General features: G+C 50.9%; 1 protein-coding gene across 1 annotated transcript in view; it reads right to left on the bottom strand.

Moving 5' to 3' along the window:
- Positions 1-17,808, bottom strand: part of ZHX2 (zinc fingers and homeoboxes 2) — a 162,440-nt gene extending 144,632 nt beyond the window's left edge. Inside the window, exon 1 of the mRNA XM_079144187.1 lies at positions 15,975-17,808. The gene's annotated coding sequence lies outside the window, so the exon portion shown is untranslated. The remainder of the gene's footprint in view (positions 1-15,974) is intronic.
- Between the last annotated feature and the right edge of the window lie 1,245 nt (positions 17,809-19,053).

The raw sequence follows: 19,053 nt of genomic DNA, 5'->3' as shown, positions 1-19,053 counted from the left end.
CTTGGTCTCAGAACGAGTCAGCAAGGGAAATGTGCAGGGACATGTTTACTTTGGTAATTATATTATGAAAAAATCATAATTTGCCCAATATGCCCTGTGACTTTTGTTACAGATACCCATAATGAAGTAGGTAATTAGCAATTAATAGTCACTTTCTGCAAACCTAGAATCAGGGATTTTTTTCATGGATCATTTGTTATTATTAAGCAAACAAATTGCCAAACAGGACACAAACGTACAGCCTCTTGGTTCACTGAAAGCCTTGATTTAGAGCTGAATATCTATACGTGGGAACTTATAAAACAGACCATGAACCTTGATGTGTCTCTTCTGTTTCTCTGTCGGGGAAATACCTGCGCATCGTCCAACAAAACACTCCAAATGGGAAACTCGTCAGCCGAGCAGAGTTACCGTTTGTGCACCTGTCCACACTGTCTTAACTCCAGTTTTTTGTGGGTTTTGTTTTGTTTTCACGAATCTCCCAAGCAAGTGCCCTGCGTGGTTTTGAAAGGGGTGGTGGAAATGTTCTTTGTTCTTTAGCTCTTGCATCCACCCCTCCCTCCCTCTCTCCTCTTCCTTCCCCTCCTTCTCTCCTTTGGGAAAAGACTTGGCTAAGCGATCACTAGCTATTCTCAAGATTAACTAAAACACTCACTGTGAGTCTGCCTGTAGGGTTACCCACAGCACATGGTGCAAAGATGTTTCATCCCTTGCCAGAACAAATCACCAAAGTGCCAAGTCTCCAACTGCTAGCGTCCCGGATAGGGTCAGGGTGGGTCCATCAGCACTGCCTGGCTCAGAAACCCCACAGATATGTACTGAGCATCCACTCTGCAAAGGGGGAGGGGCCACCTCCGCCTGGGGGCTCTGCTGTCCTGGGTGAGACACAGATCCTCCCCACTGGTCTTTGCAGAAGCCAAGGGTAACAGGCAGGGCACTCCCTGCCTTTGGGGTGGCTAACAGAAGAGGAAGGCTGGGGCTCCCAACACTCTGGCTACAGTTGCTATGTGGAAGCAGGGCAGGGGAAGATGGCATGGGGGCTAGGGTGGAAGGGACATAATGGTGACCAGTGTTCTCTGTCCTCAAGGTTATTTGAACGGCAGTACAGGCTGCCTCCAGCTGTATCAGATGAGCTAGGAGGAACCAAATAGCATTTTCTGTTTTCAAAAGTGAATTCGATTCCTATTACTCTTGCGAAGCCCAGAAGGAGGGCTAAAGGGCAAGTGGGCAGGATGCTTCCAGAATCTCAGAACGAAGGAAATTTCTGATACCTCAGGGTGCAGCCAGGCTGCCTAGCCCAGAAGCTTCTTGCTCAGAGACACTAAAGCCCTGCAGTCTTCCTCCCTGGCTGCCCAGTTGGCCCAGGACCAAGTCCGCTGCTCTGCCAGATAATTAAGTCACGGTCTTTTTGCTGGGAATCAAACTAAAATTTAAGCCACTTGAGGAAAAAAAAATTACATTCACCCAAACAATATTTAATAGCCATACTTATCCAGATTTTTACCTCCTGTGGGCCAACCTCCTCTGAATTTGAAATGATTATCCTTACTAGAGAACTTTTTTTGTGGTGCTGGGGATTGAATCCACAGCCTCATGCATACTAGGCAAGTGCTCTATCACTGAGCCACATCCCGGCCCTTTTCTTATTATTTTGAGATAGGGTCTCGCTAAGTTGCCCAGGCTGGCCTCGAACTTGCAATCCTCCTGCCCCAGCCTCCTGAGTAGCTGAAATTACAGGGACGTGCCTCCGTGCCCAGCAAGAACTTTGTATGAGATTCTGATTCTACAAAACAAAAAGGACATGACAAACTAGTGGAAGTACGGGGTTCCAGCCCAGGTTCCACTGCCAGTCATTTGAGGCTGCCCGTGTCGCTTTCCTCTGTGATGAACAGAACCTCAATCCTTGAAGCTCTGGGCCTCAGTTTCCTCATCTATTCCATGGAGATAATCAGGTCCCTCTCAGGAAGAGAGTAACAGTAATGACCTCATAGGGGCAGGGTGCCCAAGTTAAAAGGAGTAGAGCTGAGAACGGGCTGCACACAGAGGCTCCTGGTAAGCCTTCAGCCATTAGCATTACTATTGTTATGCTCAGCATCATTAGAGATTGGCAGTAATTAGGGGCTCATTAAATGTTAATTTTCTTTATGCCAGACTGGCTGCTCAATGTAAAACCAAACTGTAATGGTATTCTACAAAATGTAAGAAGGTAAATAGGCTGTGGATTGTTTTTTAAATGTTTGGTGGCTTTTCAGATTACCAGGATGGCTCACTCTGCCATATCCCATTGGGAGGGACAATTGAGTGCTGTCCTTGGAGCTGAAAATGGCATTGGGCTAAGTGTCAGGAAGCTTCTATTCAGGTCTGGGCTTTGCCACTGATTGTCTTTGTGGGCCTGGTTCTCATTTCAAAGGCTGCGTCCTGATTCCAGAGGAGCAGGGGCCTGTCAGAGGTAGAAGGGAACTTCCTGCTGCCTCATTGAACAGGGGAGAAAACAAGGCAGAGATGGATACTGTCTGCCAGAGCCTCTCAGCTGGCCTGGGACTTTGCTGGGCAGAAACACACACTAGTCACCAAATATTCATTGCTCCCCCAATTCCGAGGCCCCCTGAGGCCAGGTGGAGTGAACAGATGTGACACCTTTAAAGAGTGGGTAAGCGTCCCTTTAATTTTCTTTTCCTCTGTTCCAGCAGCCAGAAAGTCAAGGGTTTCAAGTGAGGCTACAATGTGTTGGCAGCCCAGATCCTTAAGACACAGTTTGGAAGAAAGCTAGCTTGAAGAGTCGATGTCATCGGGGATCTTGAAGAGGAAGATGTAAACCTTGATTTGTTAAGTCCCCAGGAGAGCGGGTTTATCTGTCACTACAGCATATGTCTCATCCAGTGACTACTTAGAGGCTTCATGCGCCTCTGTCACAGATTAGCTTGTTGGTCTTTGTTACTTAAACACATGCACACACACACACACACACACACACACACACACACACACGACTGACAGTCCAACAAGACGACATATCCTATTATACAAGATGGCCTAGTAAGATTATTAAAGATTATTAAGAGTTAGCAAATTTGGCCCTTTTTCTTATGACAGGTGTTTTATTTTCCTTCCTGGAAAGGGGAGAATTGGTGACAAATTACAAGAGGACAAATACCTTGAGGATGAGAAGCTGCATTAGTGTCAGGAAGCACCTTTGCAGGGAAAGAAAAAGATGCTTCTGTTACTAATTCCAGTCCTGCAGTCTCCCAGAAGAAGTCTTCAACTCCAGAGGGGAGGAGAGGCTGGTGCCTCTGTATTCTACTTGCTGAGGACCTAAGGTGGAATCTTAACACCCTGTGCCTGACAGTCTCACTCTGTGATGGGCAAGACCATGGGCTCTGATGTAACTCAGATCTGGCTTGCAATTCCAGCCTTGACTTCTCCTGTGTAACTTGGCAAGTTAATTGTTTGAAATATCAATTTCCTCATAGTAAAATGGTCATACAATTTCTACCAAGTAGGGTAGCTGGAAGAATTAGATAGCATAAAACAAGATCCAGTAGCCGGTGTTGCTTGGTTCAACGGCTGGCTCACAGCAGGCCATCAGTAAGCCTGTTTTCTTCCTCACCACTTTGACAGAAGAGTTTGGTCTCAAGTTCAGACTTTGCCAAAAAACACTTAATATTGGAAGTAATGGAAAGATCTTGCAAGGACCGCTGCGAGATTGCTGTGTGTGACATACAGAGAGACGGAAGGTGCTCCTGGGATGACAGAAACCACAAGACCAAACCAAAAGGAGGAATTGGACCCAGGGAGTACCCGGAGGCCAGATGTGCAAATGAGGCAGCTGTGGAGGCAGGCAGGTGGGCGGAGCTTGGTGGAAGAGCCCGTGAATCTGGGAGCAAGCTCTCCAGGTAGAAGTAGCCTTGATTCTCCCTGTTAGAAAATGGTCCAGACTGCCCTTCCAGCTGTGGCAAGAAACTGCCACTAGGAGCAGCAGTGAGCAGTAGCTTATTCTGCACCTGTGCTGACCCAACACAACCCTCCATATAGGCTCTGGAGAAAGAGCCCTTTACTCATTCATGCAACCCTTCACTCGCTCCACAGACACTCATTTTGAACCTACAGAGCGGACCATCTCTGAGCTGGTGCTGGGAACCCAGAGACAAACAGGAAGCTCTTCCTTGGGGTGGAAGCTGGCTCAGAGTTTTTCAGGGAGACAGATGTGCAAACAGATCAAAATCCATAAGCTAACAGTTATTTCCACCACACAGTGGCCTCTTAGAGGAGGGAACAAATATCTCTAGAGCAGGAATAAGTAGCTTGTTTTTCCTAGTTTAGGGGATGAGCCTTTCTGGGGAGAAGGAACTGTGTGCAAACGAATGAAAGGAGAGACGGAGTGGTGCATTTGGGGCTGGGGGGGCGGGGGCGCAGACTGGTGCGACTGGAGTGTGCAGCACGTGGCAGAGCAGGAGGCAGCAAAATATGCCCGGGAGGAAGAGGTCAGCTCCCAGACGGCCACCATGCCAGGGTCAGGAATTTGGACTTGATCCTGTGGGTCAGAAGTTACTAACTGGCAGTTTGCAAGTGGGTGTGAAGAATTCATCTAAAAACCCTGAATACCTTTAGATGGGGCACATGCTCCCTTCTTTGGATGCAGGCCCCACCACTTCCTACCCTGCTATACTTCCTCCCTTCACTCTTCAATGCTACATGCTAAGTCCTTCAAAGTGATGGCATTTATGACCTCTGGGCAACCCATCAACAGGAAGGATTTTGGGGAGGTTAGTGAAACATGAACAGATTTGGTGTCTTGGAAACACACACGAGTAGAGTCAAGGAAGGGAGAGATTGGTGACAGATGACACGATATGTATCCTTCCAATAAGATTTCCTCCTTTCTTCTTATTTTGAAAACACACACACACACACACACACAACAACAAAACAGATGCAAACAAAATCAACTCTGGAAGTTTCTATTCACTTGTGCAGTTAGGCCCAGGATTATGTCACCTCCTATTTCAACACATGCAGCCACATGCAGCAGGCTCCTGTATTCAACTATGTATTGAGCAACCGTTCAGCCAAGACTAGGGGCTCAGGCGGCAGGGGGCGGGGTGGGGTGGGAATCAAAGGATAAAGCTCCAGAGTTCAGCACGCTGAGGCCTCACTGGGGTGCCAACTGTCAGGTGCCACTGCGGGTGGACAGCACAAGGCAGCGGTGACCCCGCAGCACAGACAGTGGAAGTGGAAGCAAGTGGAAGCCAGGTCTGGTGTGTGCACAGTGCTGAGTGGGCAGTGGTGGGACAGCTGGGTCTCTTTGGTCCTGTGGATCTGCCAGCAAGCGGCCTTCCCCAGAGACGGAACTCTGAGCTGCTGTTAAGAGAGTGAGACCATTTCGGCCATCTGCAGAGTCCACGTGGCCTTTGACAAACCAGGCAAGGTTCCCATCCTTTCTATCATTTTTGTGATTAACACATCTCTTCTTCATCCAGAAATCTCAGAGTCGATTTCCCAAATCTTTTCCCCCAGATCAAGTACTGTGTCCTTCCTGTCCCAACTCTGGAAGACCAGCAGGCTGAACCAGTTACAAACAGGGCCCCTGCTCCCAGCTGGGGAAAACCGAGGACTGTTCACCGCAGAAAGGATCCATGGCCATCTCATTCCTGGATCACCTCGGCCCCTGCAAGCATGATCTGTCAGGTGTCTTCTCCTATTTGGGAAGCACAGGGAAGTTGCACACTGGCTCTGGAGGTGACAGAGCCAGAAATAGGGCATCTCCAGTCCATGTCTAATCTGGAGCCTAAGCCAGGCTGTGGCCCCACAGCAGGTCCAACAGGTCAGAGGAGAGCCTGGATATCCAATTTCGTTCATCCCAAGCAATTTTGTGGTCACCAGAGTTGGGCCCCTCCTTTGAAGGGGGGCGGTTGGGGCTCCTTGTCACAGATGCAAGGAATCAGGGTGTCCCTTAAGCTACAGTGACTCAGAGACAGCTTCATAGCAAACGAGGTCAGAGATATGTCAGCAACCACACAGTGATGCCAGCCTGCGTTTCTGGGGCACTGCCTCGGTGCCAGGCCCTGGGATGGGTACTTTACAGGTAGACTCTCCTGCCACCCTCACAGCACCCCACGAGCAGTGATGCGGCCTCTGAAAGTCCAGCGAGGCTACCATGAGCCCCCCAAGGCAAGGGCAGTGCATGACATCCCCATGTTTGCCCCTCTCCCAGCACTGAGCACAGTGCCCTACATGTGAGGAGCTGGGTGGTGACAGGGCAGAGACTAAGATGAGGTAAAAAGTACATTAGGTGCTCAGGAAGCAACATTTAAAAAGGCACTCCTGAGAGTGGGGACCTCCTTAAATTTTGCACACTGGGTACCTCATTTAGCCTACCCTGGTCCTGGTCCCGGGAGTCACTGGCCAGACTGACGTTTGAGTCCTGCTGCTCTGCTCTGTAGCCATGTGACCCTCCCTTCCCTGTGCCTCAGTTTCCTTTCCTGTTAAATGGGGCTGATGACAATATCGAAGGTGGGCAAAGATGCGAAATCGGAACTCTCAAACAGAGAGCTGTGGGAATGTAAGATGGCGTAGCCGCTTCAGTGGTTCTTAAAAAGTTAATCACAGTGTTACCATATGAGCCAGCAATACCTTGAGCCAGCGATTCCTCTGCGAGGTATTGCTGGGCCTCTCTAGGAACCCAGGGGAAATGGAAACACCTGTGGATATATTGACAGATATGCAAAGGTTACAGCATTACCATCATATCCCCCCAAATCAGAAATGACCCACCTGTCCATCAGCCAGGGAGTGGATAATGAAAATGTGGTAGACCCACCCAAGGGGATACTACTCGACGATGAATAGGAATGAAATTCTGAAATGTGCTAAGTGCAATGACCCCCGCATTATGCCAAGGGAAAGATGCCAGACACAGAAACCCACATGCTACATGATTCCACTTACGTGAAATGGCCAGAGGAGGCAGAGCTATGGAACCGGGAAGCAGATCGGAGGTGGATGAGTTCGGAAACCCGGGACGAGAGTTGGAGAGGGGCTGCTAATGGGTATAGGGTCTCCCTTTGGGGTGATGAAGATTTTCTAAAATTACACTGTGGTTATGGCTGCATGATTCTGTAAATATACTAAATATCAACAAACTGCGCATTTAAAATGGGTGAATTCTGGGGTGCTGTGGCAGACGAGGCTAACGACATCACGGCCCACCCCTTGCACGGTGCCTGCCAGCCGTGTGTATCCGAACGTTGGACTTGGTGCTTATGCTCTGGTGAGCATGTGGCTAACTTAAAGGTCACCTAAAAGTGCTTTTGTTGGAGGTTGCTAGACTGGGCAGTCATGGAGGCTCTGTGTCCCCACGTGACCTGCTCATGCCCAGGCAGGTCTTCCACTCAGCTGCAGCAGCCTCCGGGAGCACCAAGCCTGATGTGGACAGCATGCTCAGATCTCGGATTCCAAAGACCTGCACTGGGGCTCTGGCTGGCCCTCCACACTGCCTGCCCAGTGAGGCTGCTGAGCAAATGACGTGGACTAGGACACCAATGCATCTGGGGCTTTTAATAAATTGGAAAAACCATGGATGATGGAATCCATGCACATCCACACTTCCTGTCTCCTGAGCCCCGGCTTGTGGCTCAGCTACCAGATCTAATCTGTAGAGGAGAGGGACTCTGACTGGAGTCACTGGTGCATGGAGGGTAGGAGCAGCTGGGAGCACCTGGGCCTTGTGAGTCCCAGGTGTGGCATAAGATGGCCTGCTTTTGGAACCCATGGACAAAAGACTTCTTATACCGTGCTTCCTCATTTGTTAAACAGGATGACAGAATCCCAGCATCTCTAGGATTGACAGAGCACACCCACAAAGAGACACCTAGAACTGTGACCGTGATGTCAGGAAGGGCTAGCTATGAGCATAGCAGTTGCTGGGGTTAAGTGCCAACAACTGGACTTCCTGAGGGTAGGGACATTGATTTCTTATTCTGGCAGGTGCTCAGGAGGTGCTGACTGGAAAGAGGAACAGAAGCAGGGAGGGCCAGCCAAGGGCTGGCTGACCAAGGAGGCAGACAGGCCCTTGAGGAAGCACATGAGAGGGCGAAACCTAAACAACAGCAGCAACGACAAACCCAACAACAACAACAAATCACTATCATAGGATTGTGTAACCTCCGGCCATTTTTCACGCCTTGCTGGGCCTCCATCTCTCCTAGCTGGACTAGGAGATGCCTAAAGTTTCTTCCAGCTAGAGCATTTCTGGATCCTACTCATGTACCGTGCTGTTAACAGACCCGCTTCCCCAAATGCCCTCTACCAGGAGACCCATCCGTTCCCTTTCTGAAACTGCCAAAGTCAGACGCTGTGGAACAGCACCCTGTCGAATACAGTCTCCGTCTTTGAGATGTCTACCACTCACCCCGAGGTAATCAGAGCCCGTTCCACCCCGTGGCTCTGCACAGAGCGCTGGCTCTTGGAAACAAGGAGAAGTCTTCAAGCTCTCCTGGACTACTTGTCTCTGGTAAAAGCTCACCGCATGCTCAGAATCAATTTGTAACACAGAGTTTCCCGGAAGTAACAGGCAGTTCTACGGGATAACAAAAGGCAGAGCTCTCCATCAGGAGAGGAGCCTGCGCTTCAGTCCGCTGCTGCCGGGAACCCATCCTTCCCCTAAATGTCTTGGCAGAGGGCGGCCTCTTTGTCCAGCTTCGAGCGGTTGGTGTGTCTCCCTCTATCACCTCACTGCCATCACCACCACCACCAAAAAGAAGCAAAGGACACCTCATTCCTACCAGTGGCATCCTTTGCCAGCCCGCTTCTCCATCGGGTTACCTCCTACCATAGGGAACTTGACCATGACCTCCAGCTCTGAGCAGGCAGTGTGCAAATATCCTAAAGAATCTGTTTCCAGAAAGACAGGGCAGCAGTGCAAATGAAAATAATTTCTAAACGTCATCCTCCACAGGCCTCAGAGAGCCCTCGGGGACCCTGGGTCCACCCAGGGGCTGGGGAGCCTGAGGTGGCTTTGCCGTTAGAGCGATTCAGCCCAGTCCTGTATTTTAAGAACAGCAGGAACGTAATAGCAGCTCAAAGGAGTTTTCTGTGAGCTATTTAACTAAATGGCTCTGCAGCTGGAGAGAGCCATGGGCAGAGTGTTATGATTCAAAGGCTCCCGATTACAATGATCCTCTTTTATTGTATAAAAACAGCAACACGGCCTTTCTCCACCCTCTTGACGCGCGCTCCCTCCACCCCCTTCCCCATTGGCTGGCGAGGAGGGCAGCATCCTCCAGGGAGCCCCCAGATCCTCCTCGGGCTCCAACTTTGCAGTTTTCGGCCCACTGGAATTCTTCCTCTCCAGGCCGAGGAGAAGAGGGTGCAGTGCCAGCTGGGGGATGCTCCGTCATAGACACTGATAGATGTTTTAGAACTTTTTTTTTTTTCCTTTTTGAGGGGTGGTGTGGGGAGATGCTAGAGATAACAGGTACAGATTTGGAATTCCTCCCTGTTTTGACTGACCTCTCACACGCGTACACACATATGGGTGCACACAGGCTCAGGGGCAGGCCCGTAGGCCTCTGCTGCTATACTGACGAGCAATCGGACTGTCCCAAAGCCGGCTCTAAGCCACCCCTTCTCCCCACAACCCCTTTCCGGCGGGGTGCAACTGGTTTCCAGTAGACTCATACACTTTGAGAAAGCTCTGGAATCACACTGATCTGAGCGTGCATCCTGACTCCGCTGCTGCCTTCTCTCTGTGAACTGGAACAAGTGCTTAACCTATCTGAACTTTGGTTTCCTGTCTTTAAATCGGGATTAAGCCATGGCTCTCCATTCACTCCTGAGGTTCGGAGTAAATAAACGGCCCAAGGAAGGGAAAGCATTGAGCTTAGTGCCCTGCATACAGTGGCGCTCAGCTTTCAGGAGCTGTTGTGTTCTGAAGATGGCCAACTTCGGAGTGTCAGTGGTGTGTCTGGGTGTGTGGGAAGCTTTGTGCATCTGGGTGTGGAGGGGGCTCTGTTCGTTCAGCTTCACCAGCCAGAGTGGACACGGCTGAGGGCGGAGAGGCTGTGGGAACGAAATGCCAGGCCCACTGAGAGTGTTCTTCTCAAATCTTTTCTGCAACACTGGTTTAAACTGTCACCTGTGCACAGCCGCTGCCTGCGGGTGTGCTCGCTGCCTCTTCCTGAACCCACACTTCCGGGCCTCAGTGTTCTGCAGATGTTCGGGAGCCCAGCAGCTGTAGCTGCAGGCATCCAACCAGGCCAAGGACACCCTGCGGCCCAGAACCGCCATTCGCAGCCTCCCCTGCCCTTCTCACCAGCAGCCTCCTTCTCTTTCCCATGAGTGGGCCCTGGGACCCCAGCAGGGAGGATTCCCTTCCACGGAAGGAGTTAACTCAATCTGGACGCTCCATGGCGACCCAGGGATACGTGAATCAGTTTCCCACATGGAACACTAGCTGGTTCCCAAGATTTTGCTGGGTTCCCCAAAAGATAAACCTGGCACGGGCTTCCCACTCTCCCACCCCAACCAAGCCTGTGCACCCGGAAATTATACCATGAACCTCTGTGACACCAAAGCGCACGCTTGGGTCCATTGGTGGGTCAACAGCACATGAATTTCATTCACCGCAGATTCTGTGAAGTGTTAAATACTACTGCAGCGAAACATTGTGTAACGGGATTTAATTTTCATTAGCGTTTCTCTATTAGGGGGTGGAGGAGGCAGAAAGAGGAAGGAGGGGTGTGAACTGTGGCTTTTAACAGGTAAGCTGTCTACCCAGGAACAAAGAGAGGTGTCGGCGAGAAAACTTGCTCTGGCCTTGGTCTTCTCCCCTCCACCGGCAAGTTTGGGTGGACACTGATGTACTGTTGTCAGGACTGTTTTTCTCCCCGGAGTCAGTCTGTCCGTCTGTCTCTCCCTCTCACACACACAAACACTCACCCCATCCGCCATCAGTCAACCCCTCTTGAATGCAAGACTACGAGCATAGAAACAGGAAACAGATTGTGGGTGGATGTTCTTAAAATCACAACCTGTTCAACACAGGGTGGGGGCTTGAGAGAAGGGCTGGGGAGGGGAAAGAGGAAAAAAGAAATTTCAGTTAAATAGGAAACTACTTTGTCAGTACTAAAAACGATGCCCACCTTACTGTCTAGCAAAGGGGCACGTGCAATAGCCAAGCATCCCTGCAGAGCTGTGCTATCTGGACTTGACCATGACACAGCATATCACCACCTGACTGCTGCACCAGGGCTGCCCTGCGGCGTTCTGAGGACAGCTCTCCATTTCAGTAGTTGCTCAGACTCGCCACAAAATGAGTGCATGTGTCTAGGGGTATGGTGGGGGCATGCGTGGCAATGAGATGGGGGACAGTCAGGGTCCTGGGATGGATGACAAGATCGACATCTGGCAATTACTTGGCACCTCAAGGATCCCAATAAGGTCATGTCCTAGAGGTGGTGGTGGTGGGGACGTCAATGGTGGTGAAGATTGGTTGAGCACACTCCACATGTCGGGGCTGTGCTAAGCCCTTTTGCAAATTTCCTCTTAAGCTTCACAACAACCCATATGATCTCCATTTTAGAGAAGAAGAAACTGAGGTTCAGAAATAGAGCTAATAAAACTGAACCAAGAGAATCAGAGAGGTCAGTACTTGCTGGAGGAATCCGGCACCGTGAACCTGAGATGGACAGGTCTCCAACACCCTCTGATGTTACCCCCAGGACCCAAAGCACGGGACAGGGTTCGGACTCAGGTTATCCTTCTCTGAGTGGTGGAGCTGCACCCAGGATCCCGGAATCCTGAGGTCAGGGAAGGGTAAGTGGTTCCTTTCCAGCATTTCTAGTTCCACTAGTTGGGTTATGGAGAAAGGAGAGCTGCTTACCTCCTGGTGACAGCTGACTAAGATCAAGTCAGTTTGGGATTCTTATTGGCAGCACTTACAATAAAATTCCCCCGCCACCCCTCGCTCCTTTATTGTATGCTGTCTTCTTTTTGCCCTAAAGCAACAGGTCCCTGGTCTGAAACTTTCCAGAACTTATTTTCTTCCAATAGTGGTTTATCTGTACAAAGTACACTGTTGTCAGTGTTAGCCTGACCTTCCTAAAACACATGTCATGCCCTCCCCAGAAACCTGCCATCACTCCCTAGTACCTGTAGATTAAAGCCAACTGCCTCCACATCCTCTTCAAGTCTGGGGTCCTCTCTTTGTGCAACCTCCCCTGCACCCCTCTTTCCACCTTCTTAGGATGCAGACAGCTCTCAGGCCCCAGGGTTACTTCCTTAGGATCACTGTTCTTCTGCTTCTCATCTCAGGCAGCATACATCCTACTTCCCACCTAAACGACCATTCCACCATTCACCCCTCCTGCCTTACAAGTCGAGCCCCAGTTTGTTCACGACAGCCATGTGCCAAACTAAATATACTTGGTTGTCCCTCCCTGGAAGGTTCAGGTCACCATGTGGCATAGCTCTCATTGATGAGCTCAGGACAGAAGTCCCTGGGAGGAGGGTCTCTTCCCAAATATCACAGGAAAGCCATACCAGGAAAATACTCTTTGCAGCAAACTTATCCTTTTTTCTCTTTTCTGGAATGCAGATCTGAGGTCTGGAGTCACAGCAGCTACCTTCCTACCATGAGATGACACGTCAAGGCCTAAGGTCTACACTGTGAGGATGGCAGAGTGGAAAGACAGACTGGGTTTGCAGTGGGACAGACGGGGCTTCGTCCCACACACCCTGCTATTGTCTGACACAAATAAGCCCCCAGCTGGTTAGGTCTCGGGTGGGCAGGATTTCTGTCGCAAGCAACTGAATGCAATGACATCCACTCCACCTCCAGACACTGCTCCTCCTTGTTCAAGGGTCAGTTCCAATGCTGCCCCCTCCCTGGGATCCCCATGATTCCCCCAGAGCAGCACAGTCACATCCTTTCTTGAGCTTCCACAGGAGTTACTTTTCTCAGTGACAGCATTTACTTCATCCTGCTTTATTGGGCCTAATGAGTGTTCCCTGCTGTCTGCTCAAAATCCTAGAGGGCCTGGGGTCTCTCTCCCACCTGCATCCCTGTACTGCCTGGAGCAGTGCTTTGGCTGAGGCCAGAGGGCTCTACCTCCCCAACATCGCAGGCTGGTTGGGCTAGTGCCCCTCTGCAGCAGTGGGTTGCACGTGGGCTGGGGGCTGGCACTCTGCTTTCGAGCTGTGCCATTTGAGCAAGCTGGTTAACCTCTCTGTGCCTGCACTTCATCTATCAAAAGGAATGAGAGTACTTACATCACGGCGTTGTCGCGAAGACAAAACAGTCTAATCACGAGCACTTTAGGATGGTGCCTGGCATATAAAAGTGCTTAATGAGTGTGGGCTCTTATTAGTATAATGAACATTATATTTGCTGAATGAATAAATAAATCAATACATAGTTGCAAAGAAAATGAACAAAGAAATGAAATCCAGATAAATCCCTGAGTTGGGAGTCGGGGTCACGCTCTTTCTCTTTCTCCCTACACCTGACTCCACTTCCTGTGTCCGGGAGCTGCTATAATGCAGTGGCTAATGGTATGAAGTCAGGCCTGGTTCTGAACACGGGCTTTGTGGCTTGCCCTGTGGCTTGGGCAAATTTCTTCACCTCTCTGAGCCTTTGTTTCCTCAACCATAAATCGTGGTTGATAATACTCAGTTCAAAGTGTCATGGCTAGGATTAAATGATAAAACACGTAAATGTACAGCACCATGCCTGGCATACTATGACGCGTTAGCAACACCTATCAAACATTGCCATGATTCTCTCTGATAAATGCACAGCATTCCACTAAACCACATGGCCCTGATGTGCAGGAGACACTCAGGATGGGGCCACCTTTTGGCATGTCAAGGTACTCTGTGTTTTCTTCTTGCATTTACTTTTGTCAGTGCCAAGAAACACTGTTTTTTTCCCTCCCTTAAAATGAGTATGAGCTAGTTTCTACACTTTGGCCTTCTGAATTTCCCCCATAAGTTCTGTTATCTTCAGGTGGATCCTTAGCTGATTTCAAACCTGGCTAGAAAGAAAGGTATGAGTTCACAAGAACAATCAAGAAACGGAGTGTTTACATGACAATGATATTTCCACAGTTATTATTGTCAGGAACACATCTCAGTCTTACTCATAGATTTTCTCTGTCCTTAAAAGAAATCGCATATACAGGCTTATGTAACTTTTGCTTTAAACGTAAATTAAACCTTTATGTTAGTCCCATTTACCACTTGACGGCTCCATGAATCTATTTTTACTATCAAACATGCCATTTTACAAGATATTTATTCCACTTGGTCGTCATCCAAATGCTTTTTGACATTACTGCCCTGGGACTGAACTGCTTAAACTCGTGGCCTCATAAATAGAAAATCACCTTTTGACTCAAATCTTGAGTTCTCAGAGTCTCACCCCCTTCACTTCTGCAGGCAATAATTTCAGCTCTGCAGGAAGAAGGTGTGTGTGTTTGTGTGTCTCTAAGGGTAACTGAGGTAGGTCTGAGTGACCACGGGGTGAGGCGGAGAGATTCTTGACCCCCAATTCCTGCCCAATGGGCCTCCTTCAGATCCGAGGAGCCGCTAACTTCCAGACAGAAAGTGATGCTCAGAGGGCAGGTAGGGGAAGAACTCCGGTTGTCTGAGAAGACAGTGGTCAGTGGGGCCCACACTGAGCAGTGACTCTGTAAAAGGGGAGGGGTCCAGGGCAAGTCACTATTCTCTCCCTCCTCCTCCACGCCCCAGACAAACAAAAGGCCATCGCGGAACCGTGGAAGGCAGAGACCCCACTGGTTTCGAAGCCGATCAATCAGGTGGAAGCCTGAGCAAATCACAACTTGGATTCCCCGTCAAGTTTTCTCCCCAGCCCGACAAGCCCTCCTCATCCGCCTCGCGAGCTCTGCATAGCTAGGAGGCCAAAGGGACGGTCCTGTGATGCTTGCTGGTTTCCAACTTTCCGCTCATCTTCTTCTCCGCAGCCTCCTGCAAAGCGGCTGAGGAAAGGGCAAGTTTGCAAAGCCGAGGAGCCCAAGTCCTGGGAAGCCACAAAGAAGCTGCAACGCCAACAAAGATTAACCTCTTGTGGGGCAGACGGATCGCGCCGGCGGCCGTTCAGGGGACGAGCCCGGCTCCGGCTGGCAGAGGCAGGCTGCGGGCGTGGGCCAGCCGGCCGCGGACAGCAGGGCCCGGGCCCCACCGCCCCCCGCAGCCCCCTCGCCGCGCACCTGAGCAGGGCGTGGGGACAGCGCCGCGCTCCGGCCCTGCCCGCGTCAGGGAGCTCGTCGGCCGCCCGCGCTGCACCCGCTGCCTGCAGCCACCAGGAGCGACGAGAGGAGAGGCAGCCTCAACCCACGGCGTCATGCTTCCTGCCACCACATTACGGCGAATCGTCACCGGGAGAGGGGAGAAGAGGGGAGAGCGGGGGAGGGAGGGGAGCCGCCACACGCAGCCCCCAGCCTGCCAAAACGCGCGGAGCCGGGGCCACGTCCCGGAGGAGTCCCCGCGGGACCTGCCCCGTTCGCACAAAGCGCCGCGGTTGGGCCGGGAAGGGAGGGAGACGGCCACGAAATAAATAAATAAAAACAGAGTCGGGTCTACGTAACGCCCTGTCGAAAGCGGACGCCATATTTTTTTGTGGCTTATGTCGACATAGGGAAACGTAGACATGTTTTTCCTCCTCCTCCTCGCTCTGGCTCCCATTTACCCAAACTTGTAATCAAAACTCTTTTTAAAAAAATCTCCGTCCCCCCTCTGCATCCGCGGACTTCCTCCCACCGGCAGAAGGAGCCTGCACGCCCCCCCTGCGTCCCCCCGCTCCAATCACAAACCCGGCCAAGTCCCATTAACAACACATTTTCGGGAGCCGCGGCGGCGGCGGTGGGAAAGTTGGGCTGGAGTGGCCGGCGCCCGGCGTGCGGGGCTCGGGGCTGGCGGCGCCGGGTGGGGGTGCTCCGCGCCGGGGCGAAGTTTCTTACCTGTGCCGGGGCTGGGAACGCGGGGACCCGGGCTGGGAGCGCGGAGACGAGGCACGGGCGTTCCAAAATGGAACTCTGCTGGCTCCCCCCACCCACTCCCCACTCCCCACCCGGCGCCCGGCTCGGGCTCCGTGGGAAAGAGGGGGAAAGCCAGCCTACTAGACAGACAGACAGAAAAAGCCCCCGTACGGAGAACGGTGGCCAAATTTTTAAAAAGAAAAAAAGGAAAAGAAAAAAAAAAAAAGAAAAAAAAGGAAAAAAAAGGGGGAAAAAATGCCTCGATCAGTGGGGAATCTACGCCAAAACCCACATGATCTGTAACGTCAGCATGCGTATTTGCATACGATACCACCACCCGAGCTGCCACCCGGGCTCGGGTTCCGCAGAAAGTTACAAAGTGAAATTCAGCCCCCTCCGGAGACGCTGGTGAAATGTCATTTTCAGGCGGGAGCTGGGGGTGGGGGGAGGCTAGCCCCGAAGGCGCTGGTTACTGGCCAAAGCGGGGGGGCAGTAAATTAACTTAAAAGTCTGAGCCCAGTAACGGACTCGGTGGAATTTCTGCGAGAAGAGGAGGGGGAGGCGCAAACGAGATCATTGAATATTAAGTACGACCCGGCGCGGCCAAACCTCTGTCGGTGCAATACCCATTTTCTTTATGAAAAGTTCAAGGTGTCACTGATGAGCTCAACAAACTGTTGATCCTGACCACGTGGAGTGGCGGACCGTGGGACCGTGGGGCGCGCTTGCTAGTCCAACTCCTGCAGCACCCGGACCCCGGCTCCCTTGGCAGCGCTAGGGGCTGAGCGCGGGTGGGGCCGCCTCGCGCCCAGGACGCTGCCTGCGCCTTCGCCAATCTTTGGTCTCAGGAAATGAATTAATTAAAAAAAAATTTTAAAGCAAGACACATTTTACTACTGGAATAGTAATGAGAGAGCTTGGAATAGGGAGGGGGGAAAAGGAGTCCCTACTTATATAACGACTTGAAGTTAGATCACTTTTGTTAGGGAGATTCCGGGATTTCCGCTCGCGCCAGGTTGAAGCTGGTTAAAGATCTTCAAACTTTTTCCCTTAAGAGCCAATAAACAAACAGACGCCCCGGGAGCCGACTTAAAGTTGTTTGGCTCGTGTTCGCTGGGATTCTCAGACTCGGAGAAATGCACACCCCTGTGGCGCTGTCAGAGAAGTCCCTTAGAAATGAGGCGGGTCACTTTCAGCATTGGGATTCTGGTGCTCCCCGCGGGTGAGGATCTCTAACCGCGGCTGCCCCCAGCTTCCCCTCCCGCGCCTTAGAGCACAGGCGGGCGGAGATCTCGCTGCTTTTCGCTGTAGAAGCCTTGCGAACCGTGAACTTGCGTCCTGGCCGATGCGCTTCCGCAACTGCTCCACTAAAGAGCTCTAAGGGATACGGATCTGTACTTGAGGACCTCACGCAGTAACCTGTCTGCGCCGCGCCTTCTCGCCCTGGTGGACCCTGTTTTCCCTTCGCGAACTGTGGGCTCTTTGGAATCTCCCTTGTGTGGGCGGGGTGCCAGCGCGCGGGAGCCAAGCGCGGGCGAGAGGATGCCGTCTGGGGTCTAGTTTTGACACTGAGCTGCGAGAAAACAAAGGCAGCCCGGAGCTGGGAGACTCTGCGGAGTCCCCGCCCGCCCTGCGCATTAGCAGGCGCAGCGCGGCGCGGCGCGGCGCGGCGCGGCGCGGCGCGTCGGGGCTTCCTGGCCAGCTCTGCTCTGGGGAATTAGAACGAACTCTAGCGGCGGTTTGCAACTCCGCCCTGGGCGCGAGGATGGCAACAGGTGGCCGTATGCAGTGGAGGGTCCAGCGGTAAGGACCGGGACCAGTATGGTTTGGGGAGCTGACTGGTGGCCAACATGCTGGGTGACCTTTTGGCATTTTCGTTTCCTAGGCTGAGAAGAAAGAAGTAGTTAAAAAAAAAGAATTAAGGCTCTCACCTCTCTAACATAAACCTTTGCCACCCCCCCCCCCTTTTTTACGATTAAGATTAAAATAGCTCATATGCAAAAGTGCCTTACTGGCATGCATCTGTTTGTAGGGTTATTCCTGATACAGGGTATGTTTGTTTTTTTAACAGCCCAGAAAGCAAGTTCTGACTTGGAAGGGGGTCTCTTGGGCAATGCTGGCAGACCAGAGAGGCAAAGAGCCTGACTCTTAATAGGATTCTGTTAAGTTCTTGGTGACCGTAATCCAGATTGTGCGAAGTCTTGATCAGACCCACTTGATACCTATAACCCAAGAGCCTCATCTACTTGCCATCAACATCAAAGTGTAGGGATGCATTCTTTCCCCTCTACACGTGTGCCAAAACAGTAAAAAGAAAAGATGGGGACCCAGCAGCTCAACGTTTTCTTACCGTATATGAGATCTTGCTGTGCACTTCAGTTCATTCCCCTCTCACACACCTTTTAAAATAGGTATACTTTCCAGGCTGTTTCCATGGAAATTGTCCAGTCCTTAAAGACGCCATTCCTATTTTCAGGCTGCATCCCCTCTTTACGACTCATGACTTAAAAGGGTATTTCTCTAAGTCCAGCTTCCCTTGCCTCTGCTTCATTGCCATCTGCTTCTGTCTGGTGACAGGTTATATGTAAGATGGGAAGGACAGGGTGAGGTAAGCAGTTGACCTCTGAGTTCCTATTTCTTTAGGGCACGTGGATCTCATGGGACACTGGTGGGTAAAAGGGGTTTCTGCTGTTCCTTTACATCGTTTCGAGTTTAACACAAACTTTCACCACATTAGAAAATGCAAAGAATTACAAGGGTGATTTTTACATTTAGTGCTATGATCCTATTTTGTTTATATATAGTTGGAGTAGGCAGACCCTTATCCAATAGGATTTGGGAACTCTGGGATCAGTAACTATAAGGATAATGATTATTCTGTGCTTTGTCTGTATATGTATACCTAATCTTTATAACAGCCCTTCCAGGCAGCCCTTCTCAAAATGTTTTGTCTCAGGTTCCCTCTAAAGTTTTTAAATTATTGTCGATACCATAATAGCTTTTATTTAAAAAAAAGAATTTGTAAACACACTTTCCATCAGGCATCAGAACACTCTCGTTA

The sequence above is a fragment of the Sciurus vulgaris genome, assembly GCF_902686455.1.
Source record: "Sciurus vulgaris genome assembly, chromosome: 1".
Lineage (NCBI taxonomy): Eukaryota > Metazoa > Chordata > Mammalia > Rodentia > Sciuridae > Sciurus > Sciurus vulgaris.
This window is presented reverse-complemented; position numbering and strand designations above follow the sequence as displayed.